Genomic DNA, 18,612 nt, shown 5'->3' with positions numbered 1-18,612 from the left:
AGACATCACCGATGTGCCGTATCTCATTGTCACTGTGTTATTGTCACAGTGTATTATCTCTATGGTACTAAGAAAAAAAAGTCAGATGAAAAATGTTCTATTGCCTCAAAATAGCCACCAGATGTACTAAAAACAGTCCTCACTAATATTGTCCACAATCAGATAGTTTTTTTTCAGATTATACACATTAGTAGCCTTGGAGAATCTTCCCATCATACAGCCATCAAACAAATATCTAAAAGCCAAAATCTCCATAAAAACGTCAGATAACTCATAGGCTTTGTGCATAATTATTAGTCTGTGTGTAACTTAGGTACAAAAATCTCAAACAAAACATTTATTTAGTTATATAGTTTTCAGTTTTGCCTTTATACAAGGTATCATTACAATAGATAGAACCAAAACAGAACAACAAAATGTAAATTCCAAATTCCACAAGTATCACAGCTTATCCCAGGTCTACGTACAGGAGCGTGAATCTTTGGGCCTCCCCCCAGGCCGGAATATATCACTCTGTAGTCGAGTCGTATAAACACTTTGTAAGTGTTGTTATAAGATGATCACGGCTGGGCTACAATACCAGGGGCACAAGGGGCCGGGGAAACGGGAACACAACGGGGTCTTCTATACTGGGGTACAAAAGGGCTCAATATTTAGGATATTGGGGACTTTCTACTTTAGCATAAGAATTTATTGCAATACTAGGGACCCTGAACATTAGAATACAATTGGCCCTATGCATTAGATGGGGCCCTCTGTATTAAAACACAAAGGGGCTCTCTGTAAAAAAAAAAAAAGCTTCAAGGGGTTTGATAATAAGAACATAAGAGTGAATTTACACAATAAAATAAGCGGGACCCCTATACTAGAATATAGGGCCACGCTCATTACAATTCATGGAACCCCGTACATTAGAATATAGGGGTGCTAATAAGAAGTAAAGGGCCCATATATTAGAATATAGGGGTGCTAATAAGTAAGGGGCCCATATATTAGAATATAGGGGTGCTAATAAGAAGTAAAGGGCTCATATACTAGAATATAGGGGTGCTAATAAGTAAGGGGCCCATATATTAGAATATAGGGGTGCTAATAGGAAGTAAAGGGCTCATATACTAGAATATAGGGGTGCTGATAAGAAGTAAAGGGCTCATATACTAGAATATAGGGGTGCTGATAAGAAGTAAAGGGCTCATATACTAGAATATAGGGGTGCTAATAAGTAAGGGGCCCATATATTAGAATATAGGGGTGCTAATAAGAAGTAAAGGGCTCATATACTAGAATATAGGGGTGCTGATAAGAAGTAAAGGGCCCATATACTAGAATTTAAGGGGTGCTGATAAGAAGTAAAGGGCCCATATACTAGAATACAGGAGTAATGATAAGAAAAAAAGGGCCCATATACTAGAATACAGGGGTAATGATAAGAAAAAAAGGGCCCATATACTAGAATACAGGGGTAATGATAAGAAATAAAGGGCTCATATACTAGAATATAGGGGTGCTAATAAGAAATAAAGGGCTCATATACTAGAATACAGGGGTTATGATAAGAAATAAAGGGCTCATATATTAGAATATAGGGGTGCTAATAAGAAATAAAGGGCTCATATATTAGAATATAGGGGTGCTAATAAGAAATAAAGGGCTCATATACTAGAATACAGGGGTTATGATAAGAAGTAAAGGGCCCATATACTAGAATATAGGGGTGATGATAAGAAGTAAAGGGCCCATATACTAGAATATAGGGGTGATGATAAGAAGTAAAGGGCTCATATACTAGATTATAGGGGTGCTAATAAGAAATAAAGGGCTCACATGTTAGAATATAGGGGTGATGATAAGAAGTAAAGGGCCCATATAGTAGATTATAGGGGTGCTAATAAGAAATAAAGGGCTCATATACTAGAATATAGGGGTGCTGATAAGAAGTAAAGGGCCCATATATTAGAATATAGGGGTGATGATAAGAAGTAAAGGGCCCATATAGTAGATTATAGGGGTGCTAATAAGAAATAAAGGGCTCACATATTAGAATATAGGGGTGATGATAAGAAGTAAAGGGCCCATATATTAGAATATAGGGGTGATGATAAGAAGTAAAGGGCCCATATAGTAGATTATAGGGGTGCTAATAAGAAATAAAGGGCTCACATATTAGAATATAGGGGTGATGATAAGAAGTAAAGGGCCCATATAGTAGAATATAGGGGTGATGATAAAAAGTAAAGGACCCAAACTGCAATTAATAACTTTACAAACAGCAGCCTGGCATTGAGGCAAAGAAATGGGTAAAACATAAAATAATAACTTTATGAACAGCAGTCTGACATTGAGGTGAAGCCGTATTAACTATCGGCGACCTAAGACCCTAAAACCCCTTCTTCATGCGTTATTCTTTCAGGACATTGACCTGTGGCGCCCGCACACCGTCCCACCCTCTGCCCACAAGGCTGGCAATGCCGCCAGGGCCTGGTGACCCGATGTATGAACGCCATGAATGGGAAATCCTTATGATGGCGGCACAGATCCGCGCGGTACCAGTCTGGCAGGATCATCACTGAGTCCGCTCCAGTTAAATGCTGCAATAAATGCACGGATGATGAATAAACATTAATGTCCAATAAATGTCCTGGATCAAAGGGAAGCATCTCATTAGTGGTGAACAATCCTGCGTCATCAGAGGCTCCTGAAATATCAGGACGAGCAATAAATGTAGTCCGAAAAGTCAGTACACCCCGGGCCTACCTGTGGGCACAAGTCTGGAAAAAAGTGCTGCCATAGTGGCGGTATATACAAGCTGCAGGGTGCAGTGCCGGGACAGGAGGGCACTGTGCCCCCGGGAAAGTCCTGTGCCCACAGCCCCACACCAACAGCTAAACACCAAGGAGACAAGTTTCTCCTCAGTCAGGAGAGGAGGCGGCGGCCGCCCGTCCTGCTCCAGCCCTCACCCACCTCGTTACTCCATAGGCGGCGGCCCCGGCACGATCCAGTGTCCGGCACGAACGATCCCCCGAGCTGTGCGGTGGGCGCTGTGCGGACCGGGAGCCCTGACTGCGGTACAGCGGCCGCACCGCCCATGGGAGGCACCGAGGGAACATGGCGGCGCCATTGGCCCAGAGACAACTCCTGTGTGACCGGGGGAGGCCGCGGCCACAGTCATGTTCACCGGCAGCAACAGCACAGACATCACCGACTGCCGTCACCTCTGTGCGGCTGTATGTGTCCTCCATAGCCCGGACACTATCTGTTATCTATTATCTATCTATCTATCTATCATCTATCTATCCATCCTTCTGTCTATCTATCCATCCTTATGTCTGTCTATCTATCTATCTATTATCTATCTATCTATTATCTATCTATCTATCATCTATCTATCCATCCTTCTGTCTATCTATCCATCCTTATGTCTGTCTATCTATCTATTATCTATCTATCTGTTATCTATTATCTATCTATCTAATATCTATCTATCTATTATCTATCTAATATCTATCTATCTATTATCTATCTATCTATCTATCTATCTATCTATTATCTATCTATTATCTATCTATCTATCTAATATCTATCTATCTATCTATCTATCTATCTATCTATCTATCTATCTATCTATTATCTATCTATCTATCATCTATCTATCCATCCTTCTGTCTATCTATCCATCCTTATGTCTGTCTATCTATCTATTATCTATCTATCTGTTATCTATTATCTATCTATCTATCTATCTATCTATCTAATATCTATCTATCTATCTATCTATCTATCTATCTATCTATCTATCCATCCTTATGTCTGTCTATCTATCTATTATCTATCTATCTGTTATCTATTATCTATCTATCTATCTATCTATCATCTATCTATCCATCCTTATGTCTGTCTATCTATCTATCTATTATCTATCTATCTGTTATCTATTATCTATCTATCTATCTATCTATCTATCTAATATCTATCTATCTATCTATCTATTATCTATTATCTATCTACCTATCTATCTATTATCTATCTATCTATCTATCATCTATCTATCCATCCTTCTGTCTATCTATCCATCCTTATGTCTGTCTATCTATCTATCTATTATCTATCTATCTGTTATCTATTATCTATCTATCTATCTATCTATCTAATATCTATCTATCTATCTATCTATCTATCTATCTATCTATTATCTATCTATTATCTATCTATCTATCTAATATCTATCTATCTATCTATCTATCTATCTATCTATCTATCTATCTATCTATCTATCTATTATCTATCTATCTATCATCTATCTATCCATCCTTCTGTCTATCTATCCATCCTTATGTCTGTCTATCTATCTATTATCTATCTATCTGTTATCTATTATCTATCTATCTATCTATCTATCTAATATCTATCTATCTATCTATCTATCTATCTATCTATCTATCTATCTATCTATCTATCTATCTATCTATCTATCCATCCTTATGTCTGTCTATCTATCTATTATCTATCTATCTGTTATCTATTATCTATCTATCTATCTATCTATCATCTATCTATCCATCCTTATGTCTGTCTATCTATCTATCTATTATCTATCTATCTGTTATCTATTATCTATCTATCTATCTATCTATCTAATATCTATCTATCTATCTATCTATCTATTATCTATTATCTATCTACCTATCTATCTATTATCTATCTATCTATCTATCATCTATCTATCCATCCTTCTGTCTATCTATCCATCCTTATGTCTGTCTATCTATCTATCTATTATCTATCTATCTGTTATCTATTATCTATCTATCTATCTATCTAATATCTATCTATCTATCTATCTATCTATCTATCTATCTATCTATCTATCTATCTATTATCTATCTATCTATTATCTATCTATCTATCTATCTAATATCTATCTATCTATCTATCTATTATCTATCTATCTATTATCTATCTATCTATTATCTATCTATCTATCTATCTATCTATCTATTATCTATCTATCTATTATCTATCTACCTATCTATCTATCTATCTATCTATCTATCTATTATCTATCTATCTATTATCTATCTATCTATCTATCTATCTATTATCTATCTATCTATTATCTATCTATCTATCTATCTATTATCTATCTATCTATTATCTATCTACCTATCTATCTATTATCTATCTATCTATTATCTATCTATCTATTATATATCTATCTATTATCTATCTATCTATCTATTATCTATCTATCATCTATCTATCTATTATCTATCTATCTATATATCTATATATCAATCTATCTATCTATCTATCTATCTATCTATCTATCTATTTATTATCTATCTATTATCTATCTATTTATTATCTATCTATCTATCTATCTATCTATCTATCTATCTATCTATCTATCTATCTATCTATCTATCTATCATCTATCTATTATCTATCTATCTATCTATCTATCTATCTATTATCTATCAATTATCTATCTATCATCTCTCTAGTATCTATCTATCTATCTATCTATCTATCTATCTATCTATCATCTCTCTATTATCTATCTGTTATCTTTCTATTATCTATCTATTATCTATCTATCTATCTATTATCTATCTATCTATCTATCTATCTAGAAGAAAAAAATAGAACAGCACCATATAGATGAATTCAGGGTGCAGGGCCCTCTAAACAAATATCCATTTGTATAAATAATACAAAAAAAAAGAAAAGGCTGGTCACAGCCAAAACGTTGTCACACCATATGGGCTAATAAAGTCCACTTTTTCCATAATTTATTAGAGTGCTGTTTCCTTTTTTCTTTTCTGTCTATCTATCTATCTATCTATCTATCTATCTATCTATCTATCTATCTATCTATCTATCTATCTATCTATCTATCTATCTATCTATCCTCTGTCAGGTCAGTACAGGACATGATCTGTCGGGTCAGTATTGGACATGCTCTGTCGGGTCAGTATTGGACATGCTCTGTCGGGTCAGTATTGGACATGCTCTGTCGGGTCAGTATTGGACATGCTCTGTCGGGTCAGTATTGGACATGCTCTGTTGGGTCAGTATTGGACATGCTCTGTCGGGTCAGTATTGGACATGCTCTGTCGGGTCAGTATTGGACATGCTCTGTCGGGTCAGTATTGGACATGCTCTGTCGGGTCAGTATTGGGCATGCTCTGTCGGGTCAGTGTTGGACATGCTCTGTCGGGTCAGTATTGGACATGCTCTGTCGGGTCAGTATTGGGCATGCTCTGTCGGGTCAGTGTTGGACATGCTCTGTCAGGTCAGTATTGGACATGCTCTGTCGGGTCAGTATTGGGCATGCTCTGTCGGGTCAGTACAGGACATGCTCTGTCGGGTCAGTATTGGACATGCTCTGTTGGGTCAGTATTGGAGATGCTCTGTTGGGTCAGTATTGGAGATGCTCTGTCGGGTCAGTATTGGACATGCTCTGTCGGGTCAGTATTGGACATGCTCTGTCGGGTCAGTATTGGACATGCTCTGTCGGGTCAGTATTGGACATGCTCTGTCGGGTCAGTATTGGACATGCTCTGTCGGGTCAGTGTTGGACATGCTCTGTCAGGTCAGTATTGGACATGCTCTGTCGGGTCAGTATTGGACATGCTCTGTCGGGTCAGTATTGGACATGCTCTGTCGGGTCAGTATTGGACATGCTCTGTCGGGTCAGTGTTGGACATGCTCCGTCAGGTCAGTATTGGACATGCTGTGTCGGGTCAGTATTGGACATGCTCTGTCGGGTCAGTATTGGACATGCTCTGTTGGGTCAGTATTGGACATGCTCTGTCGGGTCAGTATTGGACATGCTCTGTCGGGTCAGTATTGGACATGCTCTGTCGGGTCAGTATTGGACATGCTCTGTCGGGTCAGTATTGGACATGCTCTGTCGGGTCAGTATTGGACATGCTCTGTCGGGTCAGTATTGGGCATGCTCTGTCGGGTCAGTGTTGGACATGCTCTGTCAGGTCAGTATTGGACATGCTCTGTCGGGTCAGTATTGGACATGATCTGTCGGGTCAGTATTGGACATGCTCTGTCGGGTCAGTATTGGGCATGCTCTGTCGGGTCAGTGTTGGACATGCTCTGTCAGGTCAGTATTGGACATGCTCTGTCGGGTCAGTATTGGGCAAGCTCTGTCGGGTCAGTACAGGACATGCTCTGTCGGGTCAGTATTGAACATGCTCTGTTGGGTCAGTATTGGAGATGCTCTGTTGGGTCAGTATTGGAGATGCTCTGTCGGGTCAGTATTGGACATGCTCTGTCGGGTCAGTATTGGACATGCTCTGTCTGGTCAGTATTGTACATGCTCTGTCGGGTCAGTATTGGGCATGCTCTGTCGGGTCAGTGTTGGACATGCTCTGTCAGGTCAGTATTGGACATGCTCTGTCGGGTCAGTATTGGGCATGCTCTGTTGGGTCAGTACAGGACATGCTCTGTCGGGTCAGTATTGAACATGCTCTGTTGGGTCAGTATTGGAGATGCTCTGTTGGGTCAGTATTGGAGATGCTCTGTCGGGTCAGTATTGGACATGCTCTGTCGGGTCAGTATTGGACATGCTCTGTCGGGTCAGTATTGGACATGCTCTGTCGGGTCAGTATTGGACATGCTCTGTCGGGTCAGTATTGGACATGCTCTGTTGGGTCAGTATTGGACATGCTCTGTCGGGTCAGTATTGGACATGCTCTGTCGGGTCAGTATTGGACATGCTCTGTCGGGTCAGTATTGGACATGCTCTGAGTTTTTTCTCTGATCCATGATTTTCACAGATGTGTGAATGCACTTGGACGCGGATGTGTGAATGCACTTGGACGCGGATGTGTGAATGTACTCTAAGGCTACATCCTCACGTCCGTGTGACAAGTCCCAGCGATGTCCATTTTTTATTTGACTCATAGAGTTTCATTGATCCACACAACCATCAGTATCAGGTCTGTGCCTCCGGTCCGTGAGAATCAGAGCAGCTCCTAGTATCATCTGTTTTTCAGATCAGATTAAAGTCTACGGGGTCCATGAGACACGGTAGGACCCAGGCAGGATGACTTTGTACTTGTGATACCGCACTGCGTCCTTTCACTATCACAATATGTAACATCACTTTGGAGACGAGATCTAAGGCCGGGTTCAGGTGAGTGCATGAAAAATGAAATGAAAAAAACAGACACTTTAAATCCGTTTTGTACATCCGTCTGTCCGTTTTGTACATCCCTTCGGCATCCATTTTTATACATCAACATATACTGTAAAAAAAATGTGCAGATCCAAATACAGTTTCATATGATAAGAATTGCAATGTAGCTGTAAAAATCTAATCCGAAATACGCTACAATTTTTTACATGCATGTGTAAAATTGTTAATGTGCTTGCGCTGTCCGTATACGACCTGTTTTGCACTGGGACAGCACACATAGTTTTCTCATCTGAACACGGCCTTAATCAAAGGGATTTCACATTCACGGCCTGAGTACGGACCGCTACGTACTGACCGGTTGAGGGTCTCCTGATCCCAGTTCAGCAGCTTCATACATGCCTATGAGGTCGTAGAGTTTGGGTCAGGAGATCCAGGGCCGATCTGGGCAAAGTTCTGTACTCAGCATCCAATTCGAGATTTACGGAATTTTATTGTATGAATTCCATGGAGGAAAGCTGCCGATACAAACTAATCATGTTCATCAATACATAATGATAAAACAATCCTCGTAATTTGGCATCTGTTACTCCAGAAATTCCAGGTCGGGGACTTGCTGTCTATAGATATTCTGCAAGAAAGTCTTGTGCGGCTTGTACCAGCACTTGGGTCACACCCTGCGAGAGCAGCTGGATTCTGCCAAGTACAACAGAAAATCTGTCATCCGAAAACCATTGTGTCAGAATTAATGAACAAAGTTAAAAAAAATAGTTTGTTGTTGCAACCGAGGGATGAAAGCGGAGCCTGAGTAGCTACACAGATGTGCCTGGGTGCAGCTCTGCAGCACACGGTGCCCGCTCCTCCGCTGGGTGACAGACATGACGGCGATGTCGTAACACGGCTACCGGGACACGAGCTGTAATCCCTTTATTACATACTTGTCGTGTAGCCAAGTAGCATCAGAAAGAATCCTAAAAGCGATGCATTAAGTGACGTCTGCCCATTTATAAGGGAAACCCCCAATCTGGGTCAAAAAGCAGCGCATATGACCCCCTTAATGATAGCCCAAAATACAAGCAGCAAACTGGTACGCCAAAACCACCACAGACCCCCAAAACCCAAAATATACAGACCAAAGAAAAATACAGACCCCCTAAAGTAACACAAAGCCCACACCCCCTGTACAAATACTGAATCCATACCAGACCCTCTAAAATCCAGGCCCCTTAAACAATTATAGAATCTAGAGTAACCCCAAACTTACTACAGAAGCAAATCCCCTAAAATAATACAGATCCCAAAAACTGCACGATACCCCCGACGAAACCCAAAATATACACACCATCGAAAAGAAATACAGACCCTATAAACAAATACAAACCCAGAAGTAGACCCCCTAAAGTAGTGCAAAGCCCATGCCCTCTGTACAAATACTGAATCCAAAGCAGACCCCCTAAAATGACAGATCCAGACTAGACCCCTTAGAGTAAATCACAAAGCTAATACAGAAGAAAGCTTCCTAAAATAATACAGACTCCAGACCAAAACCCCCAAACCACTAGAGCCCCTAAAAAAATATACAGACCCTAGAAAAAAAAACCTAAACAAATACAGACCACCGTAAAACAAATACAGACCCATGATTACACCCCTAAAGTAATACAAAGCCCAGACCCTCTATAAACAACTACACAACCCAGACCAGACCCCCTATGAATAGAGACCGGGGACATCTGTGTATGGCCCTCCGATTCCACCCAAATTTCCATTGGCGTAATCTGCTGTACCTGTCCGGAGGATGTGATCACTTACTATACAGAGAGGGCTCCGGACCTGCTCAGGAGCTGGCTGTGTTGTACAGCTGGCACCAGAGTCTAGCAGCATGACAGCAGCATTTAAGAGGGTACAAATGGGGGGCATGTGTCTGTTCTGATGTCACAATAGAGCTTTTTCTGATCAGGTACATGATGTGGTCATAGGGTTGGTTTCGCAATAGAGCTTTTTCTGATCAGGTACATGATGTGGTCTTAGGGTTGGTTTCCCATAGGCCTCTTTCTGATCAGGTACATGATGTGGTCTTAGGGTTGGTTTCGCAATAGAGCTTTTTCTGATCAGGTACATGATGTGGTCTTAGGGTTGGTTTCGCAATAGAGCTTTTTCTGATCAGGTACATGATGTGGTCTTAGGGTTGGTTTCGCCATGGGGCTCTTTCTGATCAGGTACATGATGTGGTCTTAGGGTTGGTTTCGCAATAGAGCTTTTTCTGATCAGGTACATTATATGGTCTTAGGGTTGGTTTCACCATAGGGCTTTTTTTTCTGATCAGGTGCATGATGTGGTCGTAGGGTTGGTTTCGCCATGGGGCTCTTTTTGGTCCCTACTTGTAATTTTTTTTACTTCTTGATTGCTGTGACCGGGGTCAGTGTCCTCTGGCCGTACAAGGTGCTAATCTTATCTTCTCATGTTTACAACCATGATAAGACCATATTCCTTAACTGGCTAATGTCCTTTTATTAGTAATCATTCTATCTGCAAGGAGATAAACTTTTTATAAGTTAAGATTTCTCATGAAAGACCCAAAACAAAGAGCAAAGTGAAAGCTTACTGATTAAGTAAAGGCGCCAAGGCAAAAGATTCTTTGCATAATCTGGGAAATCAGGATACAAGGACATGAAGAAAAAAACTGGACTGCTTGGTTACTCACTTAAGTATCATTTGCCCACAGGGAAAATACTCTCGCCCCATTAGGGAAGAAGGGAACGGCCTCGGTGCCTGAAACAAGTGTGTCAGTGTGAGGAAGCTCAGATTCCATAGATGTTTCTATGGACAGGGGAGGAAATTAGAGACTCGGGTGACGGCTGTTGGGTCCAGAAAAAAAAAAAGATAATCCCTGAGTATTCATAGGCTATAAAGGATATGGCCGGTTCAATACACCTATAGGTCATATCCTTGAGACAAACAGGTGGGAATTTCATACATGTCTGATCAAGTAGTTGTTGTAAGGCTTTTACCAGAAACACCAGAATCACAGACCCTCATATCATTAGACCCCCAAATTTGCCAACACTTGAAAAAAGGATCCTTAAAAATGTCAAACTGCAAAGGTATTTTTACTTAAAGAGGTTGTCCACTACTTTAACATTGATGGCCTGTCCTTAGGATATCTCATCAATGTCTGATCCCCGGAGGTGCGACACTCGGTACCCCGCTAATCAGCTGTTCCTGCTGTCGGCGGCTGGAACTGCTCAGTTACCGAGCTGCACAGCTCTATCCCTGGAATAGTGGTCTCGGCTAGGTACTACACATCCCCCCATGTATTTATTTGAATAGGGGGCGGATGTGCAGTGCCCGGCCGCGAACTGAGCAGTTCCGGCCACTGTTGACAGCGAGAACAGCTGATTGGTGGGGGTGCCACGTACCCCCATCAATCAGACATTGATGACCTAGCCTAAGGACAGGGCATTCATTTTAAAGTCCCAGACAATCCCTTTAAGTAAATACAGACCCATGAGTACATGCAGATGTAATATCAGATTCTGCAAACACTCACCCCTTCTCGTTATTAAGGCCACCATACACATTAGATAGCTGCCGGTCAAACAATTGTTTTGGCTGATAGTTCCCTCTCTCGAGTCCCCATACACAGGAAAGCTCGGCTTGGCCAAGCGCTCCTCCATTCTTAATGAGAGAGCCGCTACCAGAATCATGTAACAGCGACTTATCTCCCTGCCAGACAAAGGATCGGCTGTTGAAATTCCAATGGCCGGAACCTTCACTCCACCAATATAGTCTGTCAGGGGAGAGCCAGGAGGCCCCTGTTCATGTTGGGCTGTGGGACTATACCTTCAAACTGTTGGGCCAACTTTTGTAGCCTTTTAGAGCTTGTAACCCCTTCATCCCAGGCACCAGGACAGACGCTATCATGGTTTTTTTTAGATGGAGTTGGGCAGTGAAGAAGATAGTAGGAACATGGAAAAGCGAGTACTAAGCTTAGATTTGGCTACATTCCCAGAAATCTGAGTAATCTTCTCTTCAGTGATCTCCTAGAATGTTGGCAAGCATGACTTAAAAAGATTGTCCCATGAACAGCCTTTATCACCAATCCCCGGTAGAGGTTTGACCAATTGGACCTCCAACAATTCTAGGAGCAGGGGTCCTGCTGCTCCAGCGTGAGTATAGCAGTAGTGGGTTAATTTACTTCTTCGGGAGTGGTAGTGTTCATGCGTTGCCTACTCTCCCGTAGGCTGTAAATGAAGTGATACTCATGTATCGGTGGTGGACCCAAAGCAATGCATATTACCTATGTTGAAACCTGGGGTGTGACAAAAGGCATGGAGCATTAAATGTTAGAATCAGGCCCTGCTCCATCAGGTTTGGTTAAATTTGCCTCATGTATCTTATGTTTCTTTTCTTGATCTCTCCCAGTCTCACCCGGTGAAGTGGACTCACTAACCTAGAGGTCATTGTGAACACACGGACCGATAGTGATGGCACAACGGACAGGATTGAACTGTGAGGACCAAGACAGCAGGCAGAAAAATGGAGCAGGACACACTAGAAGACACAAATCCAGGGTTGTAGACAAGCGCAGGAACTGAATATGTACAAACAATCCAGAATTATCCGCAGCGTTTGCAATGTCAAATAGTCCAGAGGTAAGTTCAACATGCTTTCAGCAGACGAAGGGTTAATAAGCAAACAATGGATAGTCGCTGTCAGCAGAGACGAAGCGGCAAACTTGTTTATGGAGGCGATACATTCTGTGTTGTTATTGTTATTTATTATTATTATTTATTATTATAGCGCCATTTATTCCATGGCGCTTTACATGTGAGGAGGGGTATACATAATAAAAAACAAGTACAATAATCTTAAACAATACAAGTCACGACTGGTACAGTAGGAGAGAGGACCCTGCCCGTGAGGGCTCACAATCTACAAGGGATTGGTGAGGATACAGTAGGCGAGGGTAGAGCTGGTCGTGACAGTTGCGACAGTAATATGAACACTCTCTAGAGAGGAGTTTGTAATGCTTACAGCACACGATAGGCTGATCAGCAGGTCTGAACCAGGATGTAGGCTGTAGAAAGCATTGAAGCTTGCAGAGATAATTACAGTTGAAGTAACTTGTGATTGTGGCAAACTCCAAAACACATATTAACTGTCAATCCTCAGACACACAATCAGAATCATACTTACAAGGTGATGATGTCACTGAGGTACGCAGGGCAACTTGTGAAACACGACTAGGAGCACAGCAAAGGACACCGGCCATAGTGGAAGGGAGTGGAGTCCGGCCCTGGAGCCAAGACTGGTGCATAACACAGAGATTTTGAAGAACGTGAATAACAAAGTATATTAGAAAGCAAGAGATCTTTTCATTATACAATGATAAAATAGAACCTGACCAAATTAATTACTACTGAAGCTTCTCGTACGGCTGAATAGGTCCTAGTACAACAATAAAAATGATACCTGTTGTGTAGTAAGAAAAATGTGCTAGTGCTGAGAAATTAAGCTTTGAAGCCACATGCAAATTTGCCAGGAAGTGCATTACAAGGGGGCATGTCTACGCACTCTGAGGGCTTCAACACGCCCCAAATGCACTTCTTGGCTAATTTGCATGTGGTTTCAAAGCTTAATTTCTCAGCCCTGGCACATGGGATTACTACACAACAGGTATCATTTTTATCATTGCGCTAGGTTCTATACAGCCGTACCACTAGTTTCAGTAGAAAAATAGTCTTGACACATTCCCTTTACATTTCTAAATGTTATACATATAGAACAGGAAACCCCCTTTATGCCTCCCTTTCATTTCAATGTTTTTTAGATTACGTTTAAGTATCAGATGTGCAGTTTCATGATTGTACAATGCGACTCATTCACATTGCTGTTTCTTCCCCTAGATATTACTTCTTACATAGTGAGAAGTAGAATTCGAGCTCCGTCTTGGATCTTGCTCTACCCTTGGAGCAAGTCTCGCACCCTGTGCAGGTGTATCCACTTGTGGACAGTGATCCGTGGCAGCACCTGTCTCCATTATTCCTCCTATGTGAAGCTATTGTCACTTTTTGTTGACGACAATAATAACAATCATCGTTAAAGGGGAAGGGCACGGGGACTGAAAGAAAAGTGACATTTGGAAGTGTTGACATGTTGAAGAGATACTTGTATCAAGAATTAGCAAGAAAGAGGAATATAGGGAGTCAGTAAATGAGTGCTGTGCTGGGGTGCCACGGTCCCGGAGCTGATTAATAGACTGATGACAAGTCTTGTCCTTGCAGTCTAGCTTCCAACTTTTTGTTTCTTTCCAGGTGTCTGGTAACTTCATGTCTGCAAGATAACACATAGGCCGAGAGATGAGTTTGAGATCCATCATTTGATGACCACCTACACAGACAACGTCCTGCCATGGTCTACTAATGTATCACATCATTTATACAGGTTTTAGGTCCTATCTGATCATAGCACAAGGGGGATGAGGGTATTCCTCAAAGAAAAGGAATTTCACCTACATTTTTCACATTCACATATCTGACTCTATGGATGAACTTGGACCCTTAGGCTTCCCAAGACAAGAGGACCATGGTGCTCCATGTACCTCCATGTAACACTTTTCATAAAGTTATCCTGACCCTTCCTCTGTTGGCCAGGTCATTGAGCAGCTATAAAGGGTCTCTTACTCTCAAGGACCTACCGTATCTTGTACAACACAAATCTTTTCATTTGTTTTGTGTAATGCTTTATTTCCCTGTGGTGTCGCTACTGAGAAATTCTTCCCGTGATGCCAGGCTCTTCAACATTTCACATCAGATATTTGGGGATCTTAGCAGCGACTCATCCTGTTATTAACGTATCGTTGTGGAACCTTTCATAGGGCTCATCCAGACATCTGGTTTTAACGTTCAAGTTCCATCTATGTTTTTCTTGGATAGAACTCGTACACATGTCTATGAATTTTTGTGAACTGAGTGGTCGACACCAAAACACGGAGACATCTCCGATTTTAATCCGATCCATGGATCAAACTCGTCAAAGCAAGTCTATGGATCCATGAAAAAAATAGGACAGTACTTAAATGCCATCCAGGTCCCATTTGTGTGCAAATTGTGTTGTGTACCATTCATGTGCATTCATGTGCCATCCATTTGCCATTTGGGTGTCATTTTTATGCCATCTGTGTGCTCTTTATGTGCCATCCGTGTACCATCCGTGTGCCATCCATGTGCCATTAGTGTACCATCAGTGTGCCCTACGATTTTCACGTTTGATAGAAGATGAAGCTCGGAAAAACTCATACTAAAATAATGAAAATTGGTCCAGTTTTGGTGCACGAGAACAATCACTGACGTCTGAATGAGCCCTTATAATAAGGCATTTAAAGGGAACCTGTCACTCGATTCATACTGCCCAAACCACGGGCAACAATGCAGCCAGGTATATTTATATCTGAAATGCTCTGGCGTTTCATAGAAAATATAGTTAGAATATCCGGAAGCGGACCATAGCAGGACACCAGACTAGTTCGCCACTGCCCCTGGCCGGCTATTCCCAGTGCTGCTCAAAGTGATTGCCAGGTCTCTCACTATGGGAGTGACGATGAAATCAGGACTCGGCACTCGGCTATCTTCATCAGCTCCATAGACTATAATTACAAGGCGAAGTCACATGACTCTATAGATACTTATTGTACAAAATTATGAAACCTACACCTGGAATAATATCGTAAATTCACCACTTTCCTGTAGAAGAATGCTGGACCTGATAGCCACCACCAAAAAATTGGATTTGCAGCAAAAATACAACAGAACAGATGCCCAGGAAACAAGAGACATCGCCGTTATAGAGAAGGCTTGTGTTTTTCGATAATTACTGGCAAAGTTTGTTGAGCCCAGGCCCAACTGGATCAACACAAATCACAAAGAGACTCGGGCCCCGGGCGGGGGATTTACCAGCAGATTTAAGAGTATAAAGAGTTTTGAAATTTTTCCACAAGCTGCTCCCTATCAAAGAGAAAACACGATGGACATGAAAGGGAGACTTGTTGCCTAATTATTAACTGCTGGTGGAGTCCATTGGTTTATTTACCGGAGTGACAAGTAATGAGGAAGCTAATGAGGACTTTAAATAGGGGCAATCGGCTCTCAGCACAGTCAGGCAGAAAATCAGAAAGGAGTCGGCCCAACGGAGGGATTAGCTGCCAAAATAATTCTTGGAGCTGGGTGTGAATGTCATCCCAGGACCCGGACGATGTCTAATGAATGCGACGATATGAGAAAATGAGAAAACCGCCTTTGGGTATTTTTTTCTCTCAGCATATGGGAAATGTGTGCAGCCATACCAGACAATAGATTAAAGCCAGACATTAATGTCATTAAAGGTCAATTATGCTTCTCATTATCCACCCTTCTCTTGAAAAGTGTTCGGCCACATTCTGAGGTTTGGATAATTTCCCTTTGCACCTTACTTTACATGATAAAATCTACATACCCCCTCTGGGGCGTAACTAAGTTCCTCTACCCCTGTACTGGTTTGCTGTCCTACTAGCTTGTTGGCCCCCTAGTTACACCCCGGCACTCTGGTGACACAAATCTAGGACTGCCACCTTGTATATTCTGCTCTATATGTCCTCATTCATATTCAAAGGGTTTTTACCAAGTTTGTAGTATGGTTGTCAACGTACTGATCGCTGAGAGTTGGACCCAAGGGACCCCTACTAATTCCTAAATAAGGGCAGATATACCGTATAAAAAGGGCCCTTAGATTAAAAAAAACCGCCTGACGACCATGCTTCCTACCTGTGCTTCCATCTTTCTACCAACCTGGATGTTAACGATTGCAGTGGCTCAAAACTGCCATTGGATCACAGTCCTGCGGGGTAATCGGCACACCCTTGACGGAATAGTTGGAGATGAGCCATCGCTGTCTGCAAACTAGTTGTTGAACTGAGTGCTTCATTCAAAGACTGAGTCAGGTTCACATAGGCCCCCCGACATTCCATGTGCCACTTATTAGGCTGGGGTCTTCCTACACAGCAGGCTTTTGGCTACCATCAGACAACAAGATCCTTCTGTTACCTCTGCACTGCCGACAGCTACGCTACATGGACTAAAGTATTGAAACCTTTTAATCATTGAATTCGGGTTTTACATTCAGGCCCATTAATATCGGGCACCACCGCCATGCAATCTACCATTTTTTAAAGTATAGCTGTTGGTAAGGAGCTCACTGATACAAGTGCGGTCCTGTAAAAGGATGTCAAAGTTACAATTTGTCAGTTTCTGGAAACTTCATAGTATGGGTTTCCAAGGCCGAGCAACTGCATGCAGCCTTACATCACCAAGCGCAATGCCGAGCGTCGGATGGAGTGGTGTAAAGCTGCTACCACTGGACTCCGGTGGATTGGAAACATGTTCTGTGCAGTGACGGATCACACTTCTCCATGGCATCTGATAGAGGAGTCTGGGTTTGGATGGCAGATGGTGGAGGAGGATAATGCTCTTGAGTTGTTACCAGAGGTCGGTATAGGCCCTTAGTTCCAGTGACGGGAAATCTAAATACTTCAGCACAAGACATTTTGGACAATTGTAGATTCCAGTTTTATGGGAACAGTTTGGAGAAGACCCTTTTCTGTTCCCCATGACTGTGTCCAGTGCACAAGGTCCATACAGACATGGAGGGGAGAGTTTGGTGGGAAGAACATGACCGCCCACACAGAGCCCGGACCTCAACTCCATCCAACACCTTTGCAATGAACTGGAGCTGAGATTGTGAGCTCGACCTCCACACCAACCTCGGTGTCTGACCCCACAAATTCTCTTCTGGAAGAGTCAAAAATTCCCATAGACGCAACCAAAATGTTTTTTTTCTGGCAATCCTTCTCAGAAAAGAGGAAGCCGTTATATCTGCAAAAGGTCCGACTCCATGTTAATGTCTATGGACGTAGAGTGGGAGGTCAGAAAAGCTCCTGTAGATGTAAGAAGGTGTAGGTGCCCAATACTTTTGTCCATAGAGTGCACAGAACCTGTCGCCTTCTCAATCCTACAATGAAACACTGAGAAACTTGCTGCAGAAATAACATTTTCCTTTTACAAACACAAGAGGCCATAGCAGCAATTCTGGTTCAAGTGTAGCAGATGGCCACCACAAGCTCAGACGCCTACCAAATGACCCAAGACAGGTGCGACGGGCCAGGAGTATAAAAAGTCTTTAAGTTCCACCAATTCCTTGTAAATAAGAGAACTCTATACACATTAATGTTTTCCAATGTTCCTCTACTAGTAGTCGAATCGGAGATCTGTGGGACATGTCATGGGAGGACCGGCTGTCGGGCTGATATTCAGGAGAGTAATGTAGTGTATATGCTGCTGTGTGTTTAAGGTGGAGATTCAGAGGACCCTGGTCCGTGGTCGCTTTGGTAGTCATTGGCCGCCTGATTAGAGCCTGTGAGCGTCCTC

General features: G+C 42.1%; 1 protein-coding gene across 3 annotated transcripts in view; it reads right to left on the bottom strand.

Moving 5' to 3' along the window:
- Positions 1-3,092, bottom strand: part of LYPD6 (LY6/PLAUR domain containing 6) — a 59,410-nt gene extending 56,318 nt beyond the window's left edge. For 2 of the 3 annotated variants that reach the window (XM_069732900.1, XM_069732898.1), the window contains exon 1: positions 2,962-3,078. The gene's annotated coding sequence lies outside the window, so the exon portion shown is untranslated. Of the gene's footprint in view, positions 1-2,961 lie in introns of all 3 variants that reach the window. The other variant, XM_069732899.1, reaches the window with a different exon arrangement.
- Between the last annotated feature and the right edge of the window lie 15,520 nt (positions 3,093-18,612).

Source organism: Ranitomeya imitator, chromosome 7 (assembly GCF_032444005.1).
Source record: "Ranitomeya imitator isolate aRanImi1 chromosome 7, aRanImi1.pri, whole genome shotgun sequence".
Classification (NCBI taxonomy): Eukaryota; Metazoa; Chordata; class Amphibia; order Anura; family Dendrobatidae; genus Ranitomeya; species Ranitomeya imitator.
Note: the sequence above shows the minus strand (reverse complement) of the source record. Positions and strands in the feature narration are given on the sequence as shown.